We start from the raw sequence: 27,074 nt of genomic DNA on the forward strand, positions 1-27,074 counted from the left end.
TAGGTGTCTATATTACAATTGTGCAAAACCACATTAATCCTCAGCGCCACTAAAGACTAGGGATGGGGGGCTATGATACTGGGTCTCTTACATCTATTTTGCCCTGCCAAACCTAATATCCTATGTTGGCTAACTGTCCCTCCTTGTCCCTGCGCTGCGAGAGTGACTGCCCAGCTTCGTCAATTGCTAAGGGAAGGACCTTAATGCTAATCAATGATAAAATGTACGCAATTAGTCCCTAGTACATAAATAAGTAAGGGACACAAATGTCATTACAAATAATTGTCCACAAATTAGGCTAACGCGTTTTGTTGGTTACAAATCAACTCATCAGGGGACTCATCAATTCATAGAAGCCTCATTGTAAAGACACAAAGTATCACATTTGATTGCTCCCACCCAGGTTGGCGATGGTCAGTCGCCCCAATCCTGGATTTATATTGTATTCAGTACATAGTCATGCAAACCCAAACGAGGCTAGAATACATTAGCATTAGTCCAATGATAATTCAAACATCATAAAAGCCGCAAGATACTTAGCTCTCCTCCTGATATGTGGGTAAACATAGAGTGGAATCAGCCTCCTGCTGGGAGGAGGAGGAGAGCTAAGTATCTCGCGCCTTTTTTGATGTTGAAGGGGAGGGCATACTGCGCCACCAATGATTTAATACTCGGGAGGAGGGAGGGGGGGAGGGCGCACTGCGCCATCAATGATAAATAATGTTTAATGCTGGAGGCTGGGTACAGGCAGCAGAATCACATAGCCGTAACTCAGCCTCTATGACAGCAAGCTGCGACCGGGGTTAACTGCCACTGATCGCAGCTTCCTTTTATAGAGGCTGGGCGACGTGTATGCAATTCTGCACCCAGCCTCCTGCATTTGTATTAAACGTTCACTTTCATTGGTGGCGCAGTGCGCCCTCTCCTCCTCCGCCCCTCTCTCTCTCCTCATTGCTGGCAGCGGCGGCACAGGGGGAGGGAGAGAGTGACTCCTTCCCTGTGCTGCTGAGGAGAACACGGAGCGTGCGGATACGCTCCATGCTCTGTGATACTAGACTGCGCAGTAGCGCATCCTAGTATCGAAAAATGTCAAATACCGGTATTGAGGTCGATATCGGACAAATGTATCAAATGGGTATCGAAAACGCATGAGGAGTCAACACAGTGGCCCAGTTACAATATAGGAAGGGTGGCAACCACATGAGAAGTCAACATAGTGGTCAGTCACAGAGTGGTGAGGGTGACAAACTCATGAGGAGTCAACATAGTGGCCCAGTCACAGAGTGGTGAGGGTGGCAAATGCATGAGGAGTCGACATAGTGGCCAGGTCATAGAGTGGTGAGGGTGGGGGGCAACAGCAGTGGCAGTAACAGCACAAGATGGACGGCGGCATGAATATTTGGTGCACGGACAGCTATTAGATGTGCCAAATTGATCAGGCCTGTATCTTGAAATTAATTTGTACCATTTAACTCCGTTGGACTAACTAACTCCTTGAACGTCTTGTCTACTCTCGCTTAATAAGCTATCTCTCTACAAACTCTCTTCTTGACCCCTTAAAGTCTGCCTTTTGCCCTCTCCACTCTACAGAAACTGCCCTTACTAAAAAGTGTCTAACGATCACCTAACAGCAAAAAGAAATTGTGATTATTCTCTACTGATTCTTCTGGATATCTCTGTAGTGTTTGATACCGTAGACTAGAGATGAGCGAATCGAAGCTGATGAAGTGGACGTAGTTTAGAATTTCAGGAAAAATGAGATTTGCAAAGAATGCAAATTTCCTCGTGCTTGGCTACACGTGTGAGGACATGGGGCAAGGAACTCTGGGAAGGTGGTATCACCAAGATTGAGATGCCTGCATGCAGCCAATCAGCAGCCAGCAAGCCCTGTGATGCCCTATAAATACGTCGGCCATCTTACAGTCAGACATTTTCCAGCGTTCAGAGTACAGGGACAGACATGTGAAGGCGCTAGAGACAGCTATTCGAAAAACGATTAGTGCAGGGAGAAACGTCAGAAGGCGCTAGGGACATTGATAAGAAAGTGATTTACAAGTGCAGGGAACCATTATTTGGGCATCCAAATAGTCATTAGACAGTCATTCCAGCTTTTTGTTATTGAGCTGCAAGTCTTATGTTGAAAAGCCTTTAGAGCCTTATGTCTTAGTATCTTTTTCAGTACTACAAGAAAAATATATACGCATTTCACTTCTGCAGTTCTTTCTGTTCAAAGCGTATAGGGGATTATTTCAGTAACTAAGGAAAATATATACACAAACGCCTCCTTACAATGATCTACTCAATTGACCTAAAGGACACTGTTCCCCCCTTTAGTGTATCATTCAGTGGTTCTTCTTCTCCTCTTCCTCTTAATGTTGGCCTTTCTCAGGGTTCAGTACTAGGTCCTCTACTCTTTTCCCTCTACACAGCTCCCATCACACAAACTATAAGTAGATTTGGCTTTCGGTACCATCTCTTTGCTGACAAAACCCAACTATACACTTCATCCAGGGGCGTCACTACCATAGCGGCAGACCATGCGACTGCTATGGGGCCCAGGGCAAGAGGGGGCCCAGTTGGGATAATCTCTTCTTCTACTGGGCGTGAGAACTTTGTCCAGACTCTACCCTCTAAAGAAACAACTTGAAGCAAACAAGGCAATGGAAAAAGTGGCCCAAGGGTCATTGAAAGAGATTTATGCAGAAACCTGGTTTGATCCTTGCTATGGGGCCCTTACATCTCTATGTACGCCAATGACTTCATCCCCTGACATCACCACTGCTTTACTCCAAAGCACCAGTAATTGTCTGGCAGCTGCTTCTAACATAATTTCCTCTCCGTATCTAAAACGGAACTTCTTGTCTTTCCCCCATCTACTAACCCACCTAAACTTGATATTTCAATTTCGGTCTGCAGCACTATCATAACTCCTGTGCAACACGGCCACTGTCTTGGGGCCACGTTTGACTCGGATCTTGCCTTTGTTCCCCATATCCAAGCACGCTCTTGTCGTCTGCACCTCCGAATATCTCCAGAATCCGCCCTTTTCTTACAGTAGAAATGGCAAAAACTCTTGTTGCTGCCTTGATTTATTCTTGTCTTGAATACTGCAACGGATTACTAATCAGGTTCCCTGTCACTAAGCTCTCCCCAATTCAGTCTGTTCTAAATGCTGCAGCCAGGCTCATCTATCTATCCACCTGCTATAGTGATGCGACTAGCCTGTGACAGTCACTTCACTGGTTGCCCATCCACCACAGAATACAACTCAAACTTCTCACCCACACAGCTCTCCACAGTGCGCCACCTCCATACATCTCCATCTACCACCCTACTCGTGCTCTACTTTCTGTTGGAGTGATTCTCTATTAAAAAGGCTCTTGTTTTGCTGGACTTGAGCATATTACACGGGCAGCTATGCATCTGAATGGTAGCCATGTAATACTACATTTCTCCTGTAGTGGCCACTGCAAAGGAAATGCATGGGTGGCAACACGCATATATGGTATTAGTCGAGTTCATGTACTACCTAGGTTCTATAAATTTCCACTGTGTACTTGTGATGCAGATTAGTTTTCGGTCTAGTTCTATTATATAGCAATGACGTATACAGCACAGATGGCATTCTGTTATCATGAAAAGCTCCATATAGCAATAAATATGCTGTTTGCCTATGACCTTTCCTTAGTAAGCAGAGCACAGTATTGGTACCTGGAAGATTAGAATAGGGTTTGAATGCCCAATGTTGCCCAGAGACACTGGCTTTCTGAGAAAACTCTGCAGGAGTCATCTGGAGAAAACCACAGCTACTAGAATTAAAGGGAAATCACCTCTATTAAAAAGGCAGATACTGAAACATAATTTTCTAATGTTTTTTATTTTATGGTTGTATATTTTTGTTTTGTTGCTTATACATGATTACGGCGGTGGGCAGCAATCTTGCCTCTGGTGCAGTTCTGGTCTGTGAACAGTGTTATCCCTTCATTGTGCCCACCCTCACAGTAGTTAAGCCCTCATTGTGCCCCCCCCTCACAGTAGTTAAGCCCTCATTGTTCCCCCCCTCACAGTGGTTAAGCCCTCATTGTGCCGCCTCACAGTAGTTATTCCTTCATTGTGCCCCCCTTCACAGTAGTTATGCCTTCATTGTTCCCTCTCATAGTAGTTATGCCCTCTCTATGCACCCTCATGCTGGTTATGCCCACATTGTGTCCCCTCACAGTAGTCATGCCCACATTGTGCCCCCTCAATGTTAACTAAAAAAACAGAAAAACCAAAAACAAACAGTAACTACTCACCTAGTAACGTTCCTGAAGATGAGATCACCTCGAGCACTCCCCTGTAGGAACAGATTCCTGGCCTGCAGGCTCCTCCTACACCAGGGTTTTTCAACTCCAGTCCTCGGGACCCGCCTACCAGTCATGTTTTCAGGATTTCCTTAGTATTTAGCAGGTGATATAATTAGTGTCCATGCATCAGGACTTACCACCGGTATTCATTCTGTGGGATATTCTAAAATCCTGACCGGTAGGTGGGTCCCGAGGACCGGAGTTGAGAAACCCTGTCCTACACAGTCTGGCAGTGTGATATGTGCCTGAAGAGCTGAATGGTGAAGCAGGCAGCCTGGAAGAGAGAAGGAGCGCAGAGAGCTGAGAGGTCAATAAGTGAATGGACCAACAGCTTCCTGGTGCTCTAGCAATGAGCTCCTCCATCTTTATTAATGGAAGCACTCATTGCATCCGGCACCACCCTGACAGCTGGCACCTAGGGCGGACTTTCCCCCCTTGGCATGCCTCTGATGGTAACTCCAGTAGTCTGTTCCTTTGCCAGAACAGACTACTGCAGTTACAAAACGAAGATATGAACCTAGAATAAGAAGTGCATGCAATACTTAAGATGATTTTCCCGATTAAAATATTTGTATTGCATAATACTGTATATTCACCTACAACAAGGATCTGGAGATCAGTCATGGGAGTACACCAAATAACTTTGCTTAACACAGAGGATTTAAATCATTAGGCTTTAAAAGGTGTACATAGAGTCTAATCCTTGTAAGAGTAGATTAATACATAAAGCATGAGAATTTTAGAAAAGGTGATAAAAAGATTTGCATAACAAAAGCTATACTTCTGTCGAGAGCATTTGCCATGCCTGGTTCATGTAAAACCAATGAAATATTTGCTGGGTAAACATTTAACTTACCATAATAAACCTATTAGTTTAACCCTCTGCAGACAGTTTTGGCCTTAATAAACGAGCCCTATTTTTCCAATCTGCCACGTCTCACTATGTGGTAATAACGTTGGTGCTATGTGGGCGCAGATTTAGCACCTAGAGGCTCGGTCTACTAACCAATATCCCGCCCAGGTCCTCCGTTCTGCCCGCCCCGCTCCTCTTCAATGATGTCCAAGTTTCATGCATTGTTGAGAAAATCCCGCGCCTGCGCCGTTCACTTCTGTATTCGGCACAGGAGTGACGCTCCTGGTGCCGGCTTCCTCACTGTAACGTAGTCGGCGCAGGCGCAGTGAGGAAGCCGGCACCAGGAGCGCGGCCTTCCCTCACTGCGCCTGCGCCAAATACAGAAGTGAATGGCGCAGGTGCGGTATTTCCTCAACAACGCATGGACATCAATGAAGAGGAGCGGGGAGGGCAGAATGGAGGACCTGGGAAGGATACATTGTTGACCGAGCCTCTAGGTGCTGAATCTACGCACACATAACACCTAGAGGCTCATTAGCATATTGTAAAAGTGTGTATTTTAGCAGAACGGCTGCAGGGACAAATGTAATAAACATACTGTTATGTAGTGCTGACATTAGCGCATCTCTAATGTCAGTCAGCTACATAACACAAATTCTGATGGTAGAAACCCTTTAAAGGAAAATGGAGGTGAAATTTTAAAATGTCACTATTCGTGCAGATTTTCCATTTTAATAAATTTTTCCTGTAGCACAGCAAGGTTTAACAGCAAAACAACCCTCAATATTTATTACCTTCATTTTGCAGTTTACAGAAACAAGCCTTATGTGGTTGTAAACTGCTGTATGGGCACACGGCAGAGTGCAGAAGGGAAGGCACACAATATTGTTTTTGGAGTGCAGGTTTTGACGAATGGTTTTCGGGCACCAAGTTACATTTGAAGACACCCTGAGATACCACAACAGTGGAAACTCCCAAAAAGTGACCCCCTGGGGCGGGCTGGGCCAGGGGGGCATATGCCCCCGGGCCAGTCCACAGCATCAGATATTTAGGTTTCTGCAGCCCTTGAACTCAATTGTATCTGCATCCACTGGATGCAGATACAATTGAGCATGCGGCAGCGGTAGCCAAACAATGGAACCACTGGTTCAATGGCCCACCATTCCCGGCACGTCGATGTGATGTAGGTGGCACAATGAAGTTGTGGTGCCTTCGACGTTCCACAGGAGAACAACCGCCAGAAGAGGCCGAGTTGACATCGCTGCATCGTGGGAATGCATCAAGACAGGTGAGTAGAGACTGTCCTCTCCTTTTCTCTCCATGTGCCCTAACTCTAATACTGACCCCGACTCAAATACTGACCCTAATACTGGCCCCTAACCCTAATACTGACCCCTAATAAAGACCCTAATACTAATATTCACCTTAACACTAATCTCAACCATAAAATTGACCTTAACCCTAATACTGGCCCTAATATACTAACCCTAATACTAAACCCTAAGACTGACCCTAACCTTAACTACAACCCCCAATATCTCACGTTTTTCACACAGTGACCAGAATATATGACCAAAAAAATGAAGGGCAGGAGCAGCACTCAAATCGGCTTTCCAGAGCTTAAAACAGCTGAGCTAAAGACCCCAGATCCAAGGCGGTCAAGTTTAAGGCAGTAGAAAACATAGGCTACAGCAGCATCTCCAAACAATTACGGTACCTTTTTATTCTAAACTCCATGGCATTGTGTACAATAAAATGCAACGTTTTGGCTACATCTAGCCTTTGTCAAGCATACAATACAAGTGATAATACCCACATATAAATAGTTAAAAACGTGCACTCCCACAATGTTATTCACCCAATCAAGAAAAGAATCGATGGAGGGGATCTATTCAAAGCCAATAGAAATGGAGTCACACAGCCGTACCTACTTAATGTGTATACGCCTCTCTGGCTCACCTGTGTAGGCTTCCCATCATCACGGTTGTACAGGCCTCGACGTGCCTGTCAAGTAACTGCGCATGTCCATATACGTTGATTGTCCGCGACAGTGCGAAGGCTAATCAAATCTCGCGGGCTTGAACCAGCAGCATCACCAGCCAATGAGGGACGCCCGCACTGGCGACGTCATAGCCGACGTGCAGGTCACATGACCGACAATCGCGATCACATGACCGCTGTTTGTGTATATGCTGTTAATAGCCACGCTGTGATGCTGTCACAAACTGTCACGGAAAATACATATCTTCATGAGCGGGGCCACAGAGTATACTAGGAACTTGCCCACTATCACGAGGAGGGATGGTCAAATGTTATAAGCTGTAATGATGATTGGCACAATAATCCTATATTTAAGATGGCCCACATTAATCGGGCATAGGGACCATTACATAGATATACCTCAATCAATACAGGGATTTCACCAGGGGGTGCACATAAATATCCAATGTAAAAACATATGTATCAATACTTGTGACGGATGAAGGCCTATCTGATCCCTGCAACATTGAACTCAAGATTTTTAGTTCTTTTTTTCTAAGCACAGGTTCTCTGTCTCCACCCCTACGTAAAGCGCCCACACTGTCTATAACCCTAAAGCGCAATTGATTGGCAGAGTGTCCTGCCTCCACAAAATACGCTTTACGTAGGGGTGGAGACAGACGCTGTGCTTAGAAAAAAAGAACTAAATCATCATTACAGCCTATAACATTTGACCATCCCTCCTCGTGATAGTGGGCAAGTTCCTAGTATACTCTGTGGTCCCGCTCATGAAGATATGCATTTTCCGTGACAGTTTGTGACAGCATTACAGCGTGGCTATTAATAGCATATACACAAACAGCGGTCATGTGATCACGATTGTCGGTCACGTGACCTGCACGTCCCTCATTGGCTGGTGACACCGCTGATTCAAGCCCGCGAGATTTGATTAGCCTTTGCACTGTCGCAGACAATCCACGTATTTGGACATGCACAGAAGCCTACACAGGTGAGCCAGAGAGGCGTATACACATTAAGTAGGTACGGCTGTGTGACTCCATTTCTATTGGCTTTGAATAGATCCCCTTCATCGATTATTTTCTTGATTGGGTAAATAACATTGTGGGAGTGCATGTTTTTAACTATTTATATGTGGGTATTATCACTTGTATTGTATGCTTGACAAAGGCTAGATGTAGCCAAAACATTGCATTTTATTGTACACCGTGCCATGGAGTTTGGAATAAAATAGTAATTGTTTGGAGATGCTGTTGTAGCCTATGTTTTCTACAGAATATATGACCGTCCATATATATCTGTACCCAATGCATCTTTTATACCTTGTACCTGACACATATATATTGAGATGTAATATATGTATCGAGATGTAATAGCGAGGATTCACTTCTACACGATTAAAGGGATTCTGTCATCAGAATTTAGGCCTATAAGCTAAACATATGGCGAGGTCCCTACTAATACAGAACCTGATGCGCCCGTGCAATCTGGCTGAGGAGGCGGCTCTAATGAAAGGGAGGGTGGCGATTTCAATTCAGAGGGTGGCGCTGGGCACCGAAAGGAGATGGCTGCAGCCGGGCACCCTGCATCATGAGATGTCCCCTTGGACACATTTGTGACGTGAGTGACAGGTTATATAAACCTGTATTATATGATTATAGAGCCACAGGCGCATTAGATAATGTCACTTTAGGATTCTGTATTAGTAGGGACCTCGCCATATGTTTAGCTTATAGGCCTAAATTCTGATGACAGAATCCCTTTAAGGACTCATTTCTCCGGGCCCTAAGACAGAATCCAACGCCTACAGATGTCTTCAAATGTATCTCTGTCTACCCAGATCTTTCCACGGCAACCCTGGCCAAGCGAAAGGAATATGCCCTCCCACTAAAATTCATGTAAAATACTGTTGGGGGTTCCCAGTGAAGCTTGTGTTCTCATTTAACGGTAGCTCCCATGTGCTCAAGTTGCAGCAAGCTGCAAAGATGGGGTCTTCATACCAAGGAAGTTCAACTGGTGGACGAGGCTGTCAATCGACCTGACAAGATCATCCCAGACTGGGACACTGCTTAAACTGTGAGTTGTTCTGTACTCTCTGGGGAATGTAAGAACCAGGCATAAATGTGTCTGTCCATGGCAAAGATGATCCTCTCCTGCCCAGGGGCAGACTGGGAACATAAAGTGGCCCTGGGAAAAATACTAAAAGTGGCCCCGTTTTGTAGTTGGGTTCAAATTGAGGGAAGGCAGGGCCAGAAATACTATATTGTGGCATATTATACCACCCCAACAGAGCCAAATGCCACAGTCCACCACAAAGTACTGCCAGCAGCACAAAATACATCCCCAAAAACTTCCACTGGCCAGCTATGAGGAGGGCCCAGGCGGCCCCCTGGGGATCAGCCCACTGGGAAACTTCCCTGTAAGGTCTATGACCAGGGCCGGTGCTACCATAAGGCAGACCAAGCGGCCGCCTTAGGGCGCACCCTGGGGAGGGCGGAAAAATGTGACATGGAGGGGGAGAAATGTGACATGGGGGTCTGATCTGAGGTCTGATTAACATTTGGGGTCTGATTGGGGCTGTGAGCTGAGGTCTGATTAACATTGGGGTCTTATTGCTGATCTGACCTGAGGTGTAATGGAAAATATTTTTTTCTTATTATCCTCCTCTAAAACCTAGGTGTGTCTTAGAGGGCGAAAAATATGGTCCTTAAACCAGCCAATGTCTGAAGCAGAGAGAAGATACCAGGACCACAGAGAGGAGAAGCGGGGGGGGGCACCAAAATGTAGCTTTGCTTGTGTTGGCAAAAATCCTTGCACCGGCCCTGTCTATGACCAATCCGCCCCTGCTTCTGCCCCACTACCTCATTACTTTATCGACCACTAAGGTTGGACCGACCTGAATGGGCTTTTTGCCATGTTGGCTACCTGTTGTCCGCCATTTTTCCTTTGTTCTTTTTGTTTTTTTTCCTTTTATACAAGTTTGTTCCTGAGAAAGTCGCTGCCGAAACGTGTGGCAAACCACGCCAGACCTCACCTTTGTCTTTAAATGTAGATGGGGAATGCCCACTTGCACAGAGGGACTATAACTACATGCCATGGGGTTAAAGCTATGCTCTGAGCTAGTGAAATCCAAATGTGATGTAGCCTTTATACAGGAGTCACATTTGTTGGCGACGGATGTGCATAGATGCGTGCATCGTAGATTCCCGGTGACAGTTCACTCTGTTAGGAAGAGGAAGTCAGGGGTCTTCATTTGTGTTAAAACTTCTGTTGCATTTACCATGAAACAGTGTATGACTGACTTCACCGGTAGATATGTCATACTAACATGTGAAATTGATAGGCTATTGTATACATTGGTCTCGGTGTACGTTCCTAATGTCCGACAGCTAGTCTTTTGTAAAAAAAAAAAAAAAAACTATAAAAAAAAAACTATTAAAAAAAGTAGCTATAGGAGAAGTAATCATGGGAGGTGACTTTAATATGCCAGTTAATACGGATCTTGATTACCGCTCAACACAAAGTAGCCATCGTATTGACCTTTTAAGTGATGCTTAATGAATTACCTTATGATATCTGGAGGTGTCAACACGGGGGAGAGCGCGATTACACATTCATCTCTTCGGTTCACTTGTCTCAATCCCGTATTGATAACTTCTTAGTGTCAAAAGGCTTTCCACGTGGTCTGACCATGCGCCTGTGCACTTGATAATGGCCTTTCCAACCCCCCTGCCCCACAATGGAAATTGAATCCCTATCTGCTCAAATATGCTAAGAGGGTTGAGTAGTACATTGGCAGGTTGAAGGAATTTATAAGCTTTAACAACACCATAGAGGTATCTACTAACACCCTGTGGCTTACACACAAAGCCTATATGAGGGGTATTCTGCTGCAAGTCTGAAGAAAAGCAGAGAGCTGGCAGTGCGGGATGCCTTACTGCACTTACAATCCACAGAACAGAGGCACAAATTACACCAAACTCCCTTATCCTTAGCTGAGTTGCAAGGTTGTAGGCTGCATTTAAGATCCTTGCTCCTCTACCGACATGAACTTGGCCTGAGATGCCTCAAGACTAATTTCTATCACATGGGAGATAGAGCAGGGGCAGGTGCTAGCCCGTAGGTTAAACCGTAAGCAAGCAGATGTTAGAATAGACAGACTGCACTTTGCCAACTCAGTGGTCACCCATCCACAAGAAATCGCCAATGCCTTTGCAGAGTACTATTCCTCGCTGTACAATCTGAACCAAGATGACAGTACCCCTCAACCCTCTCAGCTGCCATAGCATCTTTCCTGGACACACTCTCGCTACCTACACTATCCCCAGCAGCTTTAGACTACTTAAATAAGCCAATCACGAAAACAGAAATATTGAGGATTATAAAAGCCACCCCAGCAATCCTGATGGATTTACGGCAGAATATTATAAAAATAATTCACCCAATCCTCCTTTCTTGTATGGAGAAGTTATTTAATGGCTTTATGACCTCTGGCTACATACCCCCTGACATGCTCTCTGCCACAGTTGTTATTCTGCCCAAACCAGTGAAGCCCCAACTACACCAGCAAATTTTAGACCGATCTCATTATTAAATGCCAACTTAAAAATATTTGCTAAACAGCTGGCTACCAGGATCAAAGCATTCTTGCCCTCCCCGATTGCCACTGACCAGGTAGGTTTCGTACCTGGCAGGCAATGTAGGGACAGCACTAGGCGTATGATAAATCTGCTGCAGGTAGCAGAATGGTCCAGGACCCCCACAGTCTTTGTCTCCTTAGACGCTAAGAAAGCGTTTGATAGAGTCCACTGGGGGTTCCTCGACCAGGTGCTACAGAAATTCGGGTTCACGGGCCATATATTGACAGCTGTTTCCGGTCTATACACTAAGCCTTCTGCCAGGGTTCTGGCCTCTGGATACCTATCCGAGGCTTTCCCAATCACTAACGGCACAAGGCAAGGATGCCTGAAATCACCCCTTATCTTCACCATGGTCATGGAACCACTAGCGGAACTTCTCTGCTCTTGCTCGGAGATATCTGGTATCCTTGTAGGTGAACGCTCTCATGTTATTGTCATTCAAAGACAATTCCAATATAATTGGGCCGAACACTCACTGTCCTACTTAGGTATAGAATTGACACCATCGGTTAAAGATTTGGTGGTGTCTAACTTTAGAAGCCGAAGAGTAGATTTGCAAAAATATTATGCTAAATACAATCAGTGCAGCTATCCTGGACTGCAAGAATAAATGCAGTAAAAATGCTCATATTACCAAAAATACATTTAAAAATCCTCTTAAGATCCCTAAACAGCTGATCACACAATTGCAGGAGGACATGCTCCGTTTTATATGGAGCAACTCTCGGCCTAGAGTTGCCAAAAAAGCACTACACCCCCCTCTCCGTTTGGGAGGACTGGGTGTCCCGGATTTATATAGCTATTACATTGCCAACCTGCTAAACCAAGCTACAGAATGGTGGTTACCTCCAGCGCCGCACCAATGGTTACACATTAAGCAGAATTTCACTAGACGGAAATCTCTGAAATTGCTACTGGCTGCCTATGGGCTAAGCCCGCACAGTCCTGATTTGCATCTGGGTACTATGCAGGCCACTTTCTTTGCTTGGGCTCGCTTACTCAAATCTACAGACTGTATACACCTAGATGCCCTCAATTTTCCCATTACAGTTCTTGAACATCACATCCCCACTTTTAGGGATGAGCGAACTCGAACTGTATAGTTCGGGTTCGTACCGAATTTTGGGGTGTCCGTGACACGGACCCGAACCCGGACATTTTCGTAAAAGTCCGGGTTCGGGTTCGGTGTTCGTCGCTTTCTTCGCGCTTTTGTGACGCTTTCTTGGCGCTTTTTGAAAGGCTGCAAAGCAGCCAATCAACAAGCGTCATACTACTTGCCCCAAGAGGCCATCACAGCCATGCCTACTATTGGCATGGCTGTGATTGGCCAGAGCACCATGTGACCCAGCCTCTATTTAAGCTGGAGTCACATAGCGCCGCCCGTCACTCTGCTCTGATTAGCGTAGGGAGAGGTTGCGGCTGCGACAGTAGGGCGAGATTAGGCAGATTAACTCCTCCAAAGGACTTGATTAACTGATCGATCTGCAGCTGTGGATCATTGAGCTGCTGATCCTCAATTGCTCACTGTTTTTAGGCTGCACAGACCGTTTGTCAGTCACATTTTTCTGGGGTGATCGGCGGCCATTTTGTGTCTTGTGGTGCGCCAGCACAAGCTGCGACCAAGTGCATTTAACCCTCAATGGTGTGGTTGTTTTTTGGCTAAAGCCTACATCAGGGTGAAGCTGTCACACCAAGTGCATTTAACCAGCAATAGTCTGTTCATTTTTTGGCCATATACAAAATCAGGGGCAAGCTGCGCCTGTCACCAAGTGCATTTAACCCTCAATGGTGTGGTTGTTTTTTGGCTAAAGCCTACATCAGGGTGAAGCTGTCACACCAAGTGCATTTAACCAGCAATAGTCTGTTTATTTTTTGGCCATATCCCAGTCTAATTCTGTCACTAAATCCATACCGGTCACCCAGCGCCTAAATACTAGGCCTCAAATTTATATCCAGCTAAATCTGTCCCTAGTGCTGTAGCTGGGCGAGTTATTTAGTGTCCGTTCAAGCACATTTCTTGTTCTGGGTTGAAATACAATTCCCAATTTAGCAATTTCATAATTTAGTGGTTTCTGCTATATCAGAGCTATTTGAAATCTATCCCTAAAAGGGTATATAATATTCAAGGTGCACATTGGGTCATTCAGAATAACTTCACACACACCCGCTACTGTGTATTTCCAAGTCTAATTCTGTCACTAAACCCATACCTGTCACGCAGCGCCTAAATACTAGGCCTCAAATTTATATCCAGCTAAATCTGTCCCTAGTGCTGTAGCTGGGCGAGTTATTTAGTGTCCGTTCAAGCACATTTCTTGTTCTGGGTTGAAATACAATTCCCAATTTAGCAATTTCATAATTTAGTGGTTTCTGCTATATCAGAGCTATTTGAAATCTATCCCTAAAAGGGTATATAATATTCAAGGTGCACATTGGGTCATTCAGAATAACTTCACACACACCCGCTACTGTGTATTTCCAAGTCTAATTCTGGCACTAAACCCATACCTGTCACCCAGCGCCTAAATACTAGGCCTCAAATTTATATCCCGCTAAATCTGTCCTTAGTGCTGTAGCTGGGCGAGTTATTTAGTGTCCGTTCAAGCACATTTCTTGTTCTGGGTTGAAATACAATTCCCAATTTAGCAATTTCATAATTTAGTGGTTTCTGCTATATCAGAGCTATTTGAAATCTATCCCTAAAAGGGTATATAATATTCAAGGTGCACATTGGGTCATTCAGAATAACTTCACACACACCCGCTACTGTGTATTTCCAAGTCTAATTCTGGCACTAAACCCATACCTGTCACCCAGCGCCTAAATACTAGGCCTCAAATTTATATCCCGCTAAATCTGTCCTTAGTGCTGTAGCTGGGCGAGTTATTTAGTGTCCGTTCAAGCACATTTCTTGTTCTGGGTTGAAATACAATTCCCAATTTAGCAATTTCATAATTTAGTGGTTTCTGCTATATCAGAGCTATTTGAAATCTATCCCTAAAAGGGTATATAATATTCAAGGTGCACATTGGGTCATTCAGAATAACTTCACACACACCCGCTACTGTGTATTTCCAAGTCTAATTCTGGCACTAAACCCATACCTGTCACCCAGCGCCTAAATACTAGGCCTCAAATTTATATCCCGCTAAATCTGTCCTTAGTGCTGTAGCTGGGCGAGTTATTTAGTGTCCGTTCAAGCACATTTCTTGTTCTGGGTTGAAATACAATTCCCAATTTAGCAATTTCATAATTTAGTGGTTTCTGCTATATCAGAGCTATTTGAAATCTATCCCTAAAAGGGTATATAATATTCAAGGTGCACATTGGGTCATTCAGAATAACTTCACACACACGCTTCTGTGCATTTCCAAGTCTAATTCTGTCACTAAATCCATACCGGTCACCCAGCGCCTAAATACTAGGCCTCAAATTTATATCCAGCTAAATCTGTCCCTAGTGCTGTAGCTGGGCGAGTTATTTAGTGTCCGTTCAAGCACATTTCTTGTTCTGGGTTGAAATACAATTCCCAATTTAGCAATTTCATAATTTAGTGGTTTCTGCTATATCAGAGCTATTTGAAATCTATCCCTAAAAGGGTATATAATATTCAAGGTGCACATTGGGTCATTCAGAATAACTTCACACACACCCGCTACTGTGTATTTCCAAGTCTAATTCTGGCACTAAACCCATACCTGTCACCCAGCGCCTAAATACTAGGTCTCAAATTTATATCCCACTAAATCTGTCCTTAGTGCTGTAGCTGGGCGAGTTATTTAGTGTCCGTTCAAGCACATTTCTTGTTCTGGGTTGAAATACAATTCCCAATTTAGCAATTTCATAATTTAGTGGTTTCTGCTATATCAGAGCTATTTGAAATCTATCCCTAAAAGGGTATATAATATTCAAGGTGCACATTGGGTCATTCAGAATAACTTCACACACACCCGCTACTGTATATTTCCAAGTCTAATTCTGGCACTAAACCCATACCTGTCACCCAGCGCCTAAATACTAGGCCTCAAATTTATATCCCGCTAAATCTGTCCTTAGTGCTGTAGCTGGGCGAGTTATTTAGTGTCCGTTCAAGCACATTTCTTGTTCTGGGTTGAAATACAATTCCCAATTTAGCAATTTCATAATTTAGTGGTTTCTGCTATATCAGAGCTATTTGAAATCTATCCCTAAAAGGGTATATAATATTCAAGGTGCACATTGGGTCATTCAGAATAACTTCACACACACCCGCTACTGTGTATTTCCAAGTCTAATTCTGGCACTAAACCCATACCGGTCACCCAGCGCCTAAATACTAGGCCTCAAATTTATATCCCGCTAAATCTGTCCTTAGTGCTGTAGCTGGGCGAGTTATTTAGTGTCCGTTCAAGCACATTTCTTGTTCTGGGTTGAAATACAATTCCCAATTTAGCAATTTCATAATTTAGTGGTTTCTGCTATATCAGAGCTATTTGAAATCTATCCCTAAAAGGGTATATAATATTCAAGGTGCACATTGGGTCATTCAGAATAACTTCACACACACCCGCTACTGTGTATTTCCAAGTCTAATTCTGGCACTAAACCCATACCTGTCACCCAGCGCCTAAATACTAGGCCTCAAATTTATATCCCGCTAAATCTGTCCTTAGTGCTGTAGCTGGGCGAGTTATTTAGTGTCCGTTCAAGCACATTTCTTGTTCTGGGTTGAAATACAATTCCCAATTTAGCAATTTCATAATTTAGTGGTTTCTGCTATATCAGAGCTATTTGAAATCTATCCCTAAAAGGGTATATAATATTCAAGGTGCACATTGGGTCATTCAGAATAACTTCACACACACCCGCTACTGTGTATTTCCAAGTCTAATTCTGGCACTAAACCCATACCTGTCACCCAGCGCCTAAATACTAGGCCTCAAATTTATATCCCGCTAAATCTGTCCTTAGTGCTGTAGCTGGGCGAGTTATTTAGTGTCCGTTCAAGCACATTTCTTGTTCTGGGTTGAAATACAATTCCCAATTTAGCAATTTCATAATTTAGTGGTTTCTGCTATATCAGAGCTATTTGAAATCTATCCCTAAAAGGGTATATAATATTCAAGGTGCACATTGGGTCATTCAGAATAACTTCACACACACCCGCTACTGTGTATTTCCAAGTCTAATTCTGGCACTAAACCCATACCTGTCACCCAGCGCCTAAATACTAGGCCTCAAATTTATATCCCGCTAAATCTGTCCTTAGTGCTGTAGCTGGGCGAGTTATTTAGTGTCCGTTCAAGCACATTTCTTGTTCTGGGTTGAAATACAATTCCCAATTTAGCAATTTCATAATTTAGTGGTTTCTGCTATATCAGAGCTATTTGAAATCTATCCCTAAAAGGGTATATAATATTCAAGGTGCACATAGGGTCATTCAGAATAACTTCACACACCCGCTACTGTGCATTTCCAAATCTAATTCTGTCACTAAACCCATACCTGTCACCCAGCGCCTAAATACTAGGCCTCAAATTTATATCCCGCTAAATCTCTCGTTACCGCTGTCCTGTTGTGGCTGGGAAAGTTATTTAGTGTCCGTCAAAGCACATTTTTTGTTCTGGGTTGAAATACAATTCCCAATTTAGCAATTTCATAATTTAGTCGTTTCTGCTATATCAGAGCTATTTGAAATCTATCCCTAAAAGGGTAGATCATATTGAAGGTGCACATAGGGTCATTCAGAATAACTTCACACACACGCTTCTGTGCATTTCCAAGTCTAATTCTGTCACTAAATCCATACCGGTCACCCAGCGCCTAAATACTAGGCCTCAAATTTATATCCCGCTGAATTTGAATACAATACATTGGGCCAAATAATATATTTGTTGTTGTGGTGAACCATAACAATGAGAAAAACATCTAGTAAGGGACGCGGACGTGGACATGGTCGTGGTGGTGTTAGTGGACCCTCTGGTGCTGGGAGAGGACGTGGCCGTTCTGCCACATCCACACGTCCTAGTGTACCAACTACCTCAGGTCCCAGTAGCCGCCAGAATTTACAGCGATATATGGTGGGGCCCAATGCCGTTCTAAGGATGGTAAGGCCTGAGCAGGTACAGGCATTAGTCAATTGGGTGGCCGACAGTGGATCCAGCACGTTCACATTATCTCCCACCCAGTCTTCTGCAGAAAGCGCACAGATGGCGCCTGAAAACCAACCCCATCAGTCTGTCACATCACCCCCATGCATACCAGGGAAACTGTCTCAGCCTCAAGTTATGCAGCAGTCTCTTATGCTGTTTGAAGACTCCGCTGGCAGGGTTTCCCAAGGGCATCCACCTAGCCCTTCCCCAGCGGTGAAAGACATAGAATGCACTGACGCACAACCACTTATGTTTCCTGATGATGAGGACATGGGAATACCACCTCAGCATGTCTCTGATGATGACGAAACACAGGTGCCAACTGCTGCGTCTTTCTGCAGTGTGCAGACTGAACAGGAGGTCAGGGATCAAGACTGGGTGGAAGACGATGCAGGGGACGATGAGGTCCTAGACCCCACATGGAATGAAGGTCGTGCCACTGACTTTCACAGTTCGGAGGAAGAGGCAGTGGTGAGACCGAGCCAACAGCGTAGCAAAAGAGGGAGCAGTGGGCAAAAGCAGAACACCCGCCGCCAAGAGACTCCGCCTGCTACTGACCGCCGCCATCTGGGACCGAGCACCCCAAAGGCAGCTTCAAGGAGTTCCCTGGCATGGCACTTCTTCAAACAATGTGCTGACGACAAGACCCGAGTGGTTTGCACGCTGTGCCATCAGAGCCTGAAGCGAGGCATTAACGTTCTGAACCTGAGCACAACCTGCATGACCAGGCACCTGCATGCAAAGCATGAACTGCAGTGGAGTAAACACCTTAAAACCAAGGAAGTCACTCAGGCTCCCCCTGCTACCTCTTCTGCTGCTGCCGCCTCGGCCTATTCTGCTGCTGCCGCCTCGGCCTCTTCCTCCGCCTCTGGAGGAACGTTGGCACCTGCCGCCCAGCAAACAGGGGATGTACCACCAACACCACCACCACCACCTCCGTCACCAAGCGTCTCAACCATGTCACACGCCAGCGTTCAGCTCTCCATCTCACAAACATTTGATAGAAAGCGTAAATTCCCACCTAGCCACCCTCGATCCCTGGCCCTGAATGCCAGCATTTCTCAACTACTGGCCTATGAAATGCTGTCATTTAGGCTGGTGGACACAGACAGCTTCAAACAGCTCATGTCGCTTGCTGTCCCACAGTATGTTGTTCCCAGCCGGCACTACTTCTCCAAGAGAGCCGTGCCTTCCCTGCACAACCAAGTATCCGATAAAATCAAGTGTGCACTGCGCAACGCCATCTGTGGCAAGGTCCACCTAACCACAGATACGTGGACCAGTAAGCACGGCCAGGGACGCTATATCTCCCTAACTGCACACTGGGTAAATGTAGTGGCAGCTGGGCCCCAGGCGGAGAGCTGTTTGGCGCACGTCCTTCCGCCGCCAAGGATCGCAGGGCAACATTCTTTGCCTCCTGTTGCCACCTCCTCCTTCTCGGCTTCCTCCTCCTCTTCTTCCACCTGCTCATCCAGTCAGCCACACACCTTCACCACCAACTTCAGCACAGCCCGGGGTAAACGTCAGCAGGCCATTCTGAAACTCATATGTTTGGGGGACAGGCCCCACACCGCACAGGAGTTGTGGCGGGGTATAGAACAACAGACCGACGAGTGGTTGCTGCCGGTGAGCCTCAAGCCCGGCCTGGTGGTGTGTGATAATGGGCGAAATCTCGTTGCAGCTCTGGGACTAGCCAATTTGACGCACATCCCTTGCTTGGCGCATGTGCTGAATTTGGTGGTGCAGAAGTTCATTCACAACTACCCCGACATGTCAGAGCTGCTGCATAAAGTGCGGGCCGTCTGTTCGCGCTTCCGGTGTTCACATCCTGCTGCTGCTCGCCTGTCTGCGCTACAGCGTAACTTCGGCCTTCCCGCTCACCGCCTCATATGCGACGTGCCCACCAGGTGGAACTCCACCTTGCACATGCTGGACAGACTGTGCGAGCAGCAGCAGGCCATAGTGGAGTTTCAGCTGCAGCACGCACGGGTCAGTCGCACTACAGAACAGCACCACTTCACCACCAATGACTGGGCCTCCATGCGAGACCTGTGTGCCCTGTTGCGCTGTTTCGAGTACTCCACCAACATGGCCAGTGGCGATGACACCGTTATCAGCGTTACAATACCACTTCTATGTCTCCTTGAGAAAACACTTAGGGCGATGATGGAAGAGGAGGTGGCCCAGGAGGAGGAGGAGGAGGAGGAGGAAGAGGGGTCATTTTTAGCACTTTCAGGCCAGTCTCTTCGAAGTGACTCAGAGGGAGGTTTTTGGCAACAGCAGAGGCCAGGTACAAATGTGGCCAGCCAGGGCCCACTACTGGAGGACGAGGAGGACGAGGATGAGGAGGAGGTGGAGGAGGATGAGGATGAAGCATGGTCACAGCGGGGTGGCACCCAACGCAGCTCGGGTCCATCACTGGTGCGTGGCTGGGGGGAAAGGCAGGACGATGACGATACGCCTCCCACAGAGGACAGCTTGTCCTTATCCCTGGGCAGCCTGGCACACATGAGCGACTACATGCTGCAGTGCCTGCGCAACGACAGCAGAGTTGCCCACATTTTAACCTGTGCGGACTACTGGGTTGCCACCCTGCTGGATCCACGCTACAAAGACAATGTGCCCACCTTACTTCCTGCACTGGAGCGTGATAGGAAGATGCGCGAGTACAAGCGCACGTTGGTAGACGCGCTACTGAGAGCATTCCCAAATGTCACAGGGGAACAAGTGGAAGCCCAAGGCCAAGGCAGAGGAGGAGCAAGAGGTCGCCAAGGCAGCTGTGTCACGGCCAGCTCCTCTGAGGGCAGGGTTAGCATGGCAGAGATGTGGAAAACTTTTGTCAACACGCCACAGCTAACTGCACCACCACCTGATACGCAACGTGTTAGCAGGAGGCAACATTTCACTAACATGGTGGAACAGTACGTGTGCACACCCCTCCACGTACTGACTGATGGTTCGGCCCCATTCAACTTCTGGGTCTCTAAATTGTCCACGTGGCCAGAGCTAGCCTTTTATGCCTTGGAGGTGCTGGCCTGCCCGGCAGCCAGCGTTTTGTCTGAACGTGTATTCAGCACGGCAGGGGGCGTCATTACAGACAAACGCAGCCGCCTGTCTACAGCCAATGTGGACAAGCTGACGTTCATAAAAATGAACCAGGCATGGATCCCACAGGACCTGTCCGTCCCTTGTCCAGATTAGACATTAACTACCTCCCCATAACCATATATTATTGGACTCCAGGGCACTTCCTCATTCAATCCTATTTTTATTTTCATTTTACCATTATATTGCGATGCTACCCAAAGTTGAATGAACCTCTCCTCTGCCTGTGTGCTAGGCCTAAATATATGCCAATGGACTGTTGCAGTGGTGGCTGACGTGAAGCCTGATTCTCTGCTATGACATGCAGACTGATTCTCTGCTGTCATGAAGCCAGATTGTCTGTTACGGGACCTCTCTGCTCTGCCTGTGTGCTAGGCCTAAATATATGCCAATGGACTGTTGCAGTGGTGGGTGACGTGAAGCCTGATTCTCTGCTATGATATGAAGACTGATTCTCTGCTGACATGAAGCCAGATTGTCTGTTACGGGACCTTTCTCCTCTGCCTGGGTTCTGGGCCTAAATTTATGAAAATTGACTCTTACAGTGGTGGGTGACGTGAAGCCTGATTCTCTGCTATGATATGAAGACTGATTCTCTGCTGACATGAAGCCAGATTGTCTGTTACGGGACCTTTCTCCTCTGCCTGGGTTCTGGGCCTAAATTTATGAAAATTGACTCTTACAGTGGTGGGTGACGTGAAGCCTGATTCTCTGCTATGATATGAAGACTGATTCTCTGCTGACATGAAGCCAGATTGTCTGTTACGGGACCTTTCTCCTCTGCCTGGGTTCTGGGCCTAAATTTATGAAAATTGACTCTTACAGTGGTGGGTGACGTGAAGCCTGATTCTCTGCTATGATATGAAGACTGATTCTCTGCTGACATGAAGCCAGATTGTCTGTTACGGGACCTTTCTCCTCTGCCTGGGTTCTGGGCCTAAATTTATGAAAATTGACTCTTACAGTGGTGGGTGACGTGAAGCCTGATTCTCTGCTATGATATGAAGACTGATTCTCTGCTGACATGAAGCCAGATCCTCTGTTACGGGACCTCTCTCCTCTGCCTGTGTGTGTGCTGGGCCTAAATATATGCCAATGGACTGTTGCAGTGGTGGCTGACGTGAAGCCTCATTCTCTGCTATGACATGCAGACTAATTCTCTGCTGACATGAAGACAGATTCTCTGTTACGGGACCTCTCTCCTCTGCCTGGGTGCCGGGGCCTAAATATCTGAGAATGGACTGTTCCAGTGGTGGGTGACGTGAAGCCAGATTCTCTGCTATGGAACCTCTCTCCAATTGATTTTGGTTAATTTTTATTTATTTAATTTTTATTTTAATTCATTTCCCTATCCACATTTGTTTGCAGGGGATTTACCTACATGTTGCTGCCTTTTGCAGCCCTCTAGCTCTTTCCTGGGCTGTTTTACAGCCTTTTTAGTGCCGAAAAGTTCGGGTCCCCATTGACTTCAATGGGGTTCGGGTTCGGGACGAAGTTCGGATCGGGTTCGGATCCTGAACCCGAACATTTCCGGGATGTTCGGCCGAACTTCTCGAACCCGAACATCCAGGTGTTCGCTCAACTCTACCCACTTTATCTCTCTCCAGATGGTTGGAATGTGGCATAGATACATTAGGTTGCCTTTTTGTAAATTCAGCAATGGTAGACTTCGAAACCCTACACTCTAAGCTACCTAACTCCCTTTTTCATCAATATCTGCAAATCCGTCACTTCTTCTCTACAATGCCCCAATCGGTACTTCAGAATAAAGCTAAACCACTGAACAGGCTTTTTGCCCAGGTATTGGATTAGTACGGATGTACCTACCAAACAAGAATTTATTACTCGTTTAAATGTGCTCATTGAAATGGAAAAAGGGGTTTATTTTTAAAGGGATGCTATTAAAAAATGTGATTCTATTTGGGGTCCGTGGGTACAAACGCCAGGTATACCTTCTAGACGACTTCTCCTTGCTGATGTGTGGAGGAATCTGCTGGGATGAACAATGTAAAGGATTGTAGGATCACGGTGATGGTTGTAGTCCCGTCTGTGATGGCACTGAGCGCTACAATGAGAGGAAGTACTGTTGGCTGTGTTTGCACTGGTGTGACTTGGGGGGGGAGGGAGTTGATATGTTTTGATGTATTTTATGTACATGCTACCTCTTGGTTCATTTCTTGGATGGACTGGATTCCACTTTTACTTTTTGGACATGTACATTCATACTGTCGTATGTTTAATTGCTATATATTTTTTTTCTTGAATATGAAAAATAAAAAATGATCTGATTAAAAAAAAAAAAAAAGAACAGGCTTTTTACAGCTAACTCCCCACTACGTACAAACCTATATTTGGTACTCCACCTTAGTAGCGATTAATACTGATATCAAACAGTAATTCATGCTCAAATGGGAGGCAGACCTGGGAAAAGAGTTCCCACTGCCCTCGTGGCAAGCTGCACTATACTGGTCTATGAATTGGCCATACAGAACAAAATAGGAAAATCCAACTAAGATGGTACTTGACCACAAACAGACTATCACACTTTATCCAAAATTATACCCACTTATGCTTGAGAGGGTGTGGGGAACCAGGTACCCCAACTCATATGTGGTGGCACTGCCCGTCTGTTAACAACTTCTGGTCGGCTATCTCCAACATTATAAGGGAGGTTACGGATCTGCAGATATCACTATCCCTGGAATTAGCAATCCTCTGTATAGGCCTTGCAGAGATTCCTACCTGTGCTCGCTGGATTGTGGCCCACATTCTTAATGCTTCTAAGAAAGTAATAGCTTGCCGTTGGAAAATGGCACACCCTTCTACAACCTTGGAGGTAGTGCGCCTGGTGAATTTCCACATGCATTGTGAACTTGTATTTGCTGCTACAATGCAATCCAGGAAAGTAGCACATAACCACTGGATGATGTGGCTCTCTAGCACCAATGCAACACCTTTACCTTCAAGTCTCAATTAATACTAAGTGGCATTGACATGTAATGCATGATACAATATTCTATTGTCCGTTATAACCCTGTACCGAAAGGTAGCTGCTTGATGATTTGTATGCCTCAACTATGTACCATGCACATACAGTATCCTCAGGAACTCCTCCGTATTGCTTTCACCATGTTATGTAAGACAGTAATTTGAATTTTTTTCTGAAAAACCTCAATACAAACTTATTGAAACTAAAAGAGGCATTATACATAAAGGGGGCACATAAGGGACACTATACATACAGTGAGTACATATAAAAAGGCGCTATGCATAAAAAGGGCACGTGTAAGAGGCACTTTACATAAAGGAACAAATATAAGAGGCACCATACACAAAAGAGGCACGTACAAGAGGCATTATATATAAAGGGGGCACGTATAAGAGGTGCTATGCATAAAGGGGGCCATGTAAGAGGTGCTATGCATAAAGCAGGCACATATAAGAGGCACTATACATAAAGGGGACACATAAGTGGCATTATACATATAGGAGGGCACATATAAGAGGTGCTATACATAAAGGGCGCACATAGAAGTGGCACTATTTATAATGTTGCTTTAAAGGGAGTCTGTCACCATATGGCCATATACAGCGCTTACATGGCTCTGTAGCACACCTATACAGGATTGTAACGGTACCTTTGTTCTTTTCTTTAGACTTGCACCAGCAGGAAAAACGAAGTTTAATTTATATGCAAATGATCACTCGCAAGTGCCCAGGGGCGGCATTCAGTGTGTAGGTGCCCAGGCTGCTCTGCCTTCTTTTCACTTTACTTCTCCCCAGCCTCTTCCTTTGCCCGCCCTCCAAGTCTCTTGCCTCATCGATAGGTCCGGACTTGGAGGGCGGGCAAAGGCAGAGACTGGGGAGGAGTAAAGTGAAAAGAAGGCAGAGCAGCCTGGGCACCTACACACTGAACGCCGCCCCTGGGCACTTGCGAGTGCTCATTTGCATATGAGTTACACTTCGTTTTTCCTGCTGGTGCAAGTCTAAGGAAAAGAACAAAGGTACCGTTACAATCCTGGATAGGTTTGCTACAGAGCCATGTAAGCACTGTATATGGCCATACGGAGGTGACAGACTCCCTTTAACACCAAATGTTTCATTTTCATAAGGGGTAACAGGAGACAATGCACCCCACACTTTGTTATACATTATTCCTGAATACGGAAACACCCCATATGCAGTCATAACCTGCATTTATAAACAGCATTAAGTGGGGAATGAAGCCCTACCTGGATTTTCTAACATGAAATTTGCTATAATCTTTTTAAGGGCCATATCTTTTCATTGACAGAGCTATGCGAGGGCTTGTTTTTTGCAGGACAAGATGTCGTTTTTATTGATGCCATTTTGAGGTACATACCACTTTTTGGTCGCTTTTTATGCCATTTTTGGGGGTGTGCAATTTTTTTTATGGTGTTCTCCATGATTATATACAGTATACCAGTATATATAATATAACGTTGTTTTGTGGGTCAGTACAGTTATGGCATATACCAATTTCATATCCTTTTTTTTTTTTTTTACGACTTTTTCAACATAAAATCACTTTTGTATTAAAAATAAATTATATTTTGCATTGCCATATACTATTATCCATAACATTTTTATTTCTTCACCAATGGAACTGTGTTATGCGGGACAGGCTGTAGTTTTTCTTGGTATCATTTTGGGTTACATATAACTTTTTGATCATTTTTTATTACATTTTTTGGGGAGGTGAGGTGAAAAAAACTGAAATTCTGTCATTGTTTTTGCATTTTTTTTTTGTTTACGGCGTTCACCATGTGGGATTAGTAACATGATCTTTATATAGATCAGGTCGTTATGGATGCGGCAATACCAATTATGTATAGTTTATTTAATTTTTTAATTTTTCAATAAATTATAAATGAGCATATATGGGACATGGCAATTTATGAAATTACATTTTTATTAAAAATGTTGTTCCTTTTTTATTTATTTTTACTTTCAGGGTCTGTCAGGCTTAGATACATAGCAATCCTGGATGCCTTTGTAAGGCGTCCAGCTGCCATGGTAACCATCAGAACGCTGCCACGGCAGCACGATGGGGGACAGAGGGAGCTCCCTCCCTCTGTTAACTCCATGGGTGCCGCGGGTGGCTACTGACCACGGCATCTATGGGGTAACACCCCCGGAATTGGTGCCAGGGTGGATCTCGGCCACTGCAGCATGGTGTCAGCTGTATGTTACAGCTAACACCCATTGCTAATGGCAGTGGCTCCATTCATGAGCCTCCGTCATCACATACAATTCCGGGCGACCACACGGAAGACTGCAGGGGGCATCAGCTATGCCTGATTTCAGGCTCTGATCTCCAAACTGAAACTGACATTTTTACACTACCTATGCTCCGATTGGTTAATCTGCACCAGTCCGATTAGTTCCTTGCCAGCTTCTCCCATGTCTCTGTACTCAGTGAGAGTGGAGACTCTGGGGCTGTGACACTTTACAGTGTCACAGCCCCGATTAACAGTTCGGACATAGTCATACGTCTGATTGCAACAACTTACCTGCAATCTGGACGTAGAGCTAAGTCTACTGTATTTGCCGCAAAGGGTTAAAGGGGTTGTCTCACATGAGACAATGATGGCATTTCACTAGGATATTCTACCAATGTCAGATCGGAGCGGGTCCCAGAGGTGGGACCCACACCTATCTCCAGAACACGACCACCAAAGTGAACGGTGGACAGCTGCACATGTGCGGCCACCCTCCATTCATTGCTATGGAAGTTCCAAAAATAGGCAAGTGCTGGCTCTGCTATTTCCAGCAGTCCCATAGAGGTAAAAGGAGTCGAAGCTTGGCTTGATCGGTGCACTCTCCATTCTTTTCTATGAGACTTCCGAAAATAGCCAAGCACTCTCACACAGCTATTTTTGGAACTCATAGAAATGAATGGAAAGCACAGAGGTGCACTCGTCTTCACTTCTGGGAGCATACTCTAGAGATCAGTGCAAGACCCAGAGGTGGGAGCCAC

The 27,074-nt window shown here is 45.4% G+C and overlaps 1 protein-coding gene across 2 annotated transcripts in view; it reads right to left on the reverse strand.

Annotated features, from left to right (window-relative positions):
• The window catches only part of LOC122921102 (synaptotagmin-A-like), a 108,992-nt gene that overhangs the window by 53,453 nt on the left and 28,465 nt on the right, over positions 1-27,074 (reverse strand). The gene's annotated exons all lie outside the window — the stretch shown is intronic.

The sequence above is a fragment of the Bufo gargarizans genome, chromosome 10, assembly GCF_014858855.1.
Source record: "Bufo gargarizans isolate SCDJY-AF-19 chromosome 10, ASM1485885v1, whole genome shotgun sequence".
Taxonomy (NCBI): Eukaryota; Metazoa; Chordata; class Amphibia; order Anura; family Bufonidae; genus Bufo; species Bufo gargarizans.